At 37.3% G+C, this 7,804-nt stretch overlaps 1 protein-coding gene across 2 annotated transcripts in view; it reads right to left on the reverse strand.

Moving 5' to 3' along the window:
- LOC121383252 (fibroblast growth factor receptor 4-like) overlaps window positions 1-7,591 on the reverse strand; it is a 75,378-nt gene extending 67,787 nt beyond the window's left edge. For both annotated transcript variants that reach the window (XM_041513153.1, XM_041513152.1), the window contains exon 1: window positions 7,467-7,591. The gene's annotated coding sequence lies outside the window, so the exon portion shown is untranslated. The remainder of the gene's footprint in view (window positions 1-7,466) is intronic.
- Window positions 7,592-7,804: the final 213 nt, after the last annotated feature.

Here is a 7,804-nt window from a genome sequence, read left to right on the forward strand (position 1 = left end):
ACCTGAATTTATTTTTGCATAACCGATAAATGGTTCACGCAAATATTCAATTCTCAGAGGCCTATATTGTATAAACTACGGTATCCAACATGTGGCTACTGAGAAACTTGGTCAACAGAAAGAAACAGGCTACTCCATCTTACCAATAAAACAACATGGGATATTTTATAACACACTTTCCTATAGGACTGTACAGACCAAGGCCTTTGATGTTGGATGCCAGTGAACACAGCTGTAAATATTGCCCCAGTACTCTTATGATTGGAACAGTCTAATCTGTGTTCAGCGGCCACCAAAGAAGAGTATCCAAAAGGTGGCCGATTAATTTGTACTATATTAGATGATTTGGGAGAATAAGAATATGGCCTCTTATATTGGGTGGCTGCTTAATACATAGGTCATGACTAATGTTTCAGGCTTCAGTGTACATCATAGGTCACGACTAACGCTATCCTGTGTACATATATAAAGGGAATTTGCTGTTAATACTACGTTAACTAATACTATTATATTCTCTCTATCTCTGGACTTTCTTGGAATGTAAGAGTTAAACACTGATTAGTATAGAGAAAATGAAAATGATCATCATCATAAAACTTAATTTTTGGTTTTAATTAATAAAATTACTCTTCCCATGATAAGGTATGCTACTGTTAGAATTGTAAGATATTTTCTTCCTTTATGTAATAACTCGGGTGACACACCCACAAGATGGGCCTGTGTAGATTGGGCCTGCAAGCCATTCATTCACATAGGTAAGCTAATACTTTTTATTATGATCCAAACATGCCCACAAAAAGCTGGAATAAACAAATATAAGTTCCTATAATACAGCACAGATAGTTATCAGCTGATGTTACTGTGGGGGAATTCCATTCACGTTGGGTTGTCACCCTAGAACAAAACACAGGAAACCTCAGAACCAGTCGGAAATAACCAAAAGTTCTCCATTTTGTCTTCTCAGTGTTTTTCCGTCACGATGCCCGTCACACTACAATAACCATAAATGAAGGCTTCATCCTATATTTTGTAACCAGTGTAAGCAATAAAGTTAAAGTTTCTTGCATATCTGTATAGTAATAAGTTTTAGATCTGAATTGATAACAAGACAGGTCTTTTAAAAGGACATTCCCGAGTTTGCTGCATTGCAAGATGTTTCCATCTAATAAAATATTTTCATGATTAAACTAACATATTAAATATATTTTCTTGTTTAGAATATCAGTGTCTGAATATTCAATGTTTCTGGTCGTCTTAATATTTATAAGAAGCCCAAACTGGATTATGTCTTCAAATAATTTTGTATGTACGAAGGAAATAAAATTAAATTTAACTTAATACAAATATTAGAACGATCAGAAACATGTTTAACATACAGCCACTAATGTTTTATTCAAAAAAATATATCTGATATCTAATTACAATCTTTAGTCAATAACATCTTAAATATTGCAGCAAACTCAGGAATGTCCCTTTAATAGTTTTAAAAGTCTCTCGTAACTCCACAGGAGTGGCTTGTGTACTTTTACTGTATTATTACTGTTGAACTCTTTGTTTTTATTTTAATCTGTACGTAAGGTGTGACCTAAATAAAGAATTTTTTTATCTGTCTGTAATATATGCAGCTACTTAATATATATAACGAGAAATGTCTTTTTAAGTATATAAATATCTAAGCAGAACCCAACTCAGAAAGAGATTCTGATGGGTGTAGGCTGTGAATTTAGCATGATTCAGTGCATCCCCAATTTTTGGTCGGAAGCGTAAAATTATTAGATTGAATCCCAAAATATCTATATTGTATTATTTCACGATCTTCCGGAATCCTAAAAATGAATCTCTAAATTAATTCCCTGCATGGCAAATTGTTTTTAAACACATGGCTATAAATAGTATGGGTGGAGGTCAAATACGACAAAAATTCAAAGTGCTTATATCAAATAAAATGTTCGAGCACACTTGCTGTGGGAACAACATCCAACTTAGGCCAGGCATTGTACTGAAAACCAGAGGGACCATGGGCACAACATCCAAGTTAGGCCAGGCACTGTACTGAAGACCAGTGGGACCATGGGCACAACATCCAACTTAGGCCAGGCACTGTACTGAAAACCATAGGGACCATGGGCACAACATCCAACTTAGGCCAGGCATTGTCCTGAAAACCAGAGGGACCAAGACGTATGTGCATTATTTGGAATACTTCTGTTTTAGTAGAGAAACTAAGCTAGCAAGTGTACTGGGTTTGATGCAAGCCAACTGCTGTTCAAACCATCCAGCACTTGGCCGGCTTATCCTCTCAACCACCTTGCAGTTCACGGTTCAACTCCAGCAAGCCTGCTTCCAATTAGACCAGCCCGCCAGCCAATCAAATGACTCATTGCCCTTCTCCACCAATGGGAATTGCTCCTCCCTCAAGACAGTCTAGCACCTCCCATGCCAAATGAGGCATGGTTCCAGTGAATATAATCTTGCATGCAAGACGGAACATGGGGAAAGTGAATGGAATAGAACTGTAAATATATGCCAAAAAGCATCATTTTCTTTCCCATCCACAAATTCTTTCCCAGATTATAATATAAATATTTATTCTGCAAAACAGATTTTTTTCATTTACTGAATGTAGAGAAATTAAAAGTATTATTCAAGATTATGTCAACACTAAATTTTTTAATTTTTCCATTCAGAAGAAAGCTATATTTAATTAAATAAAAATACTTAACTTTTAAAAAATAAAGTTTGTTTTGTTTAACGACATCACTAGAGCACATTAATTAATTAATCATCGGCTATTGGATGTCTAACATTTGGTCATTCGGACCCACTAAATTTTTCCTAATCCAGCAAAGAATCTTTCATATCCACTTTCCCAAAGACAGGAAAGCACATACCACAGCCTTTGAACCATTGTGGTATACTGGTTGGAACGAGAAAAAACACAATCACTTGAATGGATTCACTGAGGTTATTCAATCCTGTGACGCAAGCAGCTCAGGTGAGCATTCCAATCGACTAGAGTTAAACCTTGGCCCCTAATAATAAATAAAGGTTGCCAGTCATGATTTGAACTGTCGATCCCGTCTATGGTAAAGTGCATAATATATACAGGTTTCATTGTGTTCATACTGTTCCATATATGTGGAATGTTCACATGGAAATAAAATGATCTTATGTTATTATCTAATGTCAGAATTTTCAAATACTTGACATATAACAGACAACCATTAATAAATCAATAGGATTTAGTGGTGTTCTTAAATCACACAAGCCTGTTGCAGGCCTAGGGGTGCTCATCCACACACACCCTGGTTCCACCCACCCTCTATTCTAAGTCACAAATACTGTTAGTTCATCTACATGAAGATGAAAATCTGCCTTATGTCTCCACACCCCACAACTTCTGATATCATTTCTATGGTCCCCGAAGTTGTGACAGGTGTGTGTGGGGGGGGGGGGGGGGGGAATACTACAGGTGTGGATCCAGGATTTCTTTGCAGGTGGGGTCTACATGTTAACTACTTAAATGGAAGTTGTATATTTAATTGTAATTATTAGCTGTGAATGCACTTTAAAATAAGTAGGAAAAAAACACTTCTTTGTTGTTGTTATTGTTAGTAGGGGCTGCAGTCCATACCTCCACCAGCCACCCATCCCGTGGATTCCCGCCTGAACTAGTTCAAAATGAAGGAATGAATGAATAACGTTACATTGTAGTACATGCATTACATTTCTGTAGACATGTTTCATTCACTGGTCACAGCCCTACACTAACTCCAGTTTATCAATGTACTGTAATACTTTGTAAAAACAAAGTACTAGTCAAACCACCATCAGCTGTTACATGATGCTGCACAGGTCCCCCAGTTTTCCTTTGATCACCAACACACGTGAGAAACGTTCATTTCAGTGTTTGCTTGTCGGGGATGTCAATCCAAATAAGTCAGAGTATCAGATTTTATCACTAATTTGTATGTGTTCAGCGATAGTGAAAATCACCGTGTAGTGCTAATCCCGCTTGTTTTCGCAGGCAAACTTTAATAGGGGGGCAATATCACTGGCCTATCGTGTGTCTGAATCCCTCCAAGATAAAACAACCTGTGACGCGATCCAGGCGCCCCCCCCCCCCCCCCCCCCCAGGTCACTGAAAACGCACCAACATATTTAGCGATATACGCCGTTACCGTGCTGCCCTCCAGTTGTTTGTAGTGGCAATTCCGCGGATCTCTTGCCTTGGGAAAACAAAAATGTCGTATTTAGCGTGTAATTAAATATTTAGGCTGACCCAGTGGCCAAAATGTCTCGCTGTCTTAGTGCGGTCCGTAGGTATTATCCAAAATACTGTTATTAGGTCGAATCACACGAAAGTTGTGTCGCACACGTAAGTTTGTGTGGAGTAATTTTTATAATCTGCTTTTAAACTCAAGACAAATCTATTGCTTTCTGGTGTTTAAAAATGTAGCTACATATAATCTTCAAGGGAAACGCTACAAAATTCAGCACATACCACAGCCTTTGATATACCACTTGTGGTGCGGACGAGAGGAAAAGAAACAACGTAGAATCATTGATAGGAGTCAAGCCTACGACCCAAACACCACGCACGAGCACTATACCGACTGAACTACATCCCGCTCCGTGCGTGCAAAGCATTCAAGCACGAGATGTCAATTTCCATGTGCCACCAAATAGTTATTGGCAATTCTTAGGACCGAAGCAGGGTTTCTCCCAGAGGGTAAAATGGGTATGGCGCCATACCCAATTTTGTTTAATTTGTTTTAGTTTTTTTTGCAGATTTAACTTTTTGTTGACAGAATTAACAACGCTTATCATTACTATATGATTTTCTTAACCCTGGTCCTTAACCATGTCTGACGCCACATAACCGTAATTAAAATGTGTTGAGTGCGTCGTTAAATAAAACATTTCCTTCCTTCTTAACCCTAACCCTAACCCATTTCCTTCTGTCGACTGTGGTTACATTCAGCACACACAGTGTAAATATTCAATTCCATACCCAACAATTTCTTTCTGGCAGAAACACTGCCACAGTTCTTGTCCCTCCCCTAGAGAGAGGACAATGACGATACCAGCTACTTGGGGTTATATGTTAATTCGTTTAACAAAAGAGGGGTACAAAATCTTCAGTTTGTTTAAAACTGTCTATCGGATCGATCCAGTCATCAAACAAAACATGCATTTTTTTCAATTTTTTTTATAGTTGAGCAGATGCAACAAGGCGTCCGTCCATTAGGCCTAGTTGGTCCAATGCTTTAAGGATTTTTTTTCTTCTGGATTCCTGCGGTGAAAAACAACAACTCCTTGTCCATGCTGGGTTCTTTGATGCTGCTGCTGAGAAAGCCACCTAATGTTATTAATTATTTCCCAGGGTGTGGTCCACCAGTAGTCCACGTCTAACGAGGTCTCCGAACCCGTTCGGATGCAGGTCCCGTTGGTTATGTAAACAACAGACCCTGGCAAAGATCGCCGACCTCAGGTACATTTCCCGCCAATTTCTGCCCTGCACGTCCACTAATCTTTTCTTCAAGGTCTCTTCTACCTTTCATGTTGTGTGTGGACAAAGGTGTAGCAAAACTTAAAACCAAACTGAGTTTAAAAATAATATTGATCTACAAGTGTTGTTTTCGTATATTTTATTGAAGTTTAAGATTTCTACATTCTTCATCCCCTCTTCCCTTTTTAATAAAGTAAAAAGTTTGTTTTATTTAACGACGCCACTAGAGCACATTGATTTTTTATCTTATCATCGGCTATTGGACGTCAAACATATGGTCATTTTGACACTGTTTTGAAGAGGAAACCCGCTGTCGCCACATAGGCTACTCTTTTTTTCGACAGGCAGCATCCCTTTTTAATAGTGCCCCCCCCCCCCATAAAAAGCACACAACAAAATAATTCTCTTTTTTTACATGGGGGGGGTAAATTTTTCAGTTCATTTACTCAAAAATTAATAGACTAAGAAAAAGAAATTTAACATCTTCAATTCTTCAATGATTTTTATTTCAGATTACATTTTTTAAATTTATATTTTTTTTTTTTTTTTTTTTTTTTGAGTGGGATTTTTTTTTGGGGGGGGGCCTTCCTTTTTGTTGTTTTGGGGGTGATTTCAACTGCTTTTTGTTTGGATTAACATTATAAATAAATAAATAAATAAATAAATAAATAAATATATATATATATATATATATATATATATATATATATACATATATATATTCCAACAGAAAACAACTTGTATAAGTCTATTAATATTCCAGTCTCTTAAATGTAAGCTTCAATTTAATACCACCCATTTTACAATATATTATATATTTAATTAAATATAGTTAGGCCTATAATTTTGCACAAAAAAGGTCATACAAAAATTAGCACTTTGTGATCAGCAGCTTTCAAATCTGACCTACGCTTTTTATGGGCAAGAATTGTCACCTGTCGGATCACAATGTAAGCCATTCAACTGCTAAAAACAAATAACTAAACTCTAGCGTGGCTTAAGGCAATTAAGAATACAAAAACCTAAAACACCTAGCTATTATGACATATCAACACCTAAGAACAATGTATTAGTAATGAAATTATGAAGTACTGTTCAACAAGGCCAAGACACTCAGATTGCTATGGGGAAAAAACCTTTAAAATTTCCGAACTGCACTAACTGTTGTTGGGTTGTGTAGTAGCGGATCCAGGGGGTCCAGGGTTCGGACCCCCCCCCCCCCCCCCCACACACACACACACCCCCCTGTTCTGTGTAAAAGGAGATATCATTCATCACATTTGGACACACACACACACCTTCAGAAATCCTGCATCCGCACCTGTTGTGGTTTGGTGGGGGTTTTGTGAGTTCTTATTGTTTTTAATGAAATTAATTATTCAGTAATTTAAAAAAAAGTATGAAATTTAATGTACTTAAATATATAAAACTTTTTAAAAGAACTGATGTGTTGCAATGCGTAATAATCGATCAACTGTATAAATACTATCTAGTTTTCAAACTTTGTTTTACAACTGCAAGTGTTGCACTAAGTATTAATTCATTCACATCAATTTTACTGCAGCTAGAAAACTGAATATCGAAACTTCCATTTTAAACACCAAATACCACAACTGTTGACGTCAACTGAAGCGTCACATCCACGTTGTAAGCCTTTAGCTTGTTTGCTAAACCAATTTTAGTTGTAATAAAAACTTTTAAAAATGAAACTGACACGTAAATCACTTGTAGTACATAAACAAAACGATTTAAATGCAGTAACAACTCATAGTATGAACTTTTAAAACGATGTTTACAACACACAAAGGAGTTGGCAAAAGTTCACCGCTTTTCCCCCCTCGAGTGGTCCCCTATTGCTTCACATCGCCCCGATTTGTTGTCCCTTTAAATTTTGACATCACTCGGTTTTTAAACTCAACCACCTGCGCAAAAATGGGAAACTTTTTCGACTTACCTTCATGTGGTAAATAAATCCATTAGTACTCAAATCCATGCGTGAAACATAGCTCGTGAAATACACCAGCAGAGCATAGAGAAATATATCCCAAAAGTTTCTTTCCTACCTTGCACACCTCTATCGCTTCTTGTCTTCAACAGTTGCGTTTCTCCTTCAGCTTCCAAAGGGTCACGTGGTTCCCATTCAATGCGCCGATCATGTTGGTCACGTGGTGTAAAAGGGGGGATCCGAGAAAGCGTAAGATTTTCATCGAATCAGAAGGAAAGTTGTAAAGAAATGAGCCACTGAGGTACTCGTGAATACTGGTTGTTGTCATGCACAAAATGGGAACTACC

The sequence above is a fragment of the Gigantopelta aegis genome, chromosome 10 (genome assembly GCF_016097555.1).
Source record: "Gigantopelta aegis isolate Gae_Host chromosome 10, Gae_host_genome, whole genome shotgun sequence".
In the NCBI taxonomy this organism is placed as follows: Eukaryota; Metazoa; Mollusca; class Gastropoda; order Neomphalida; family Peltospiridae; genus Gigantopelta; species Gigantopelta aegis.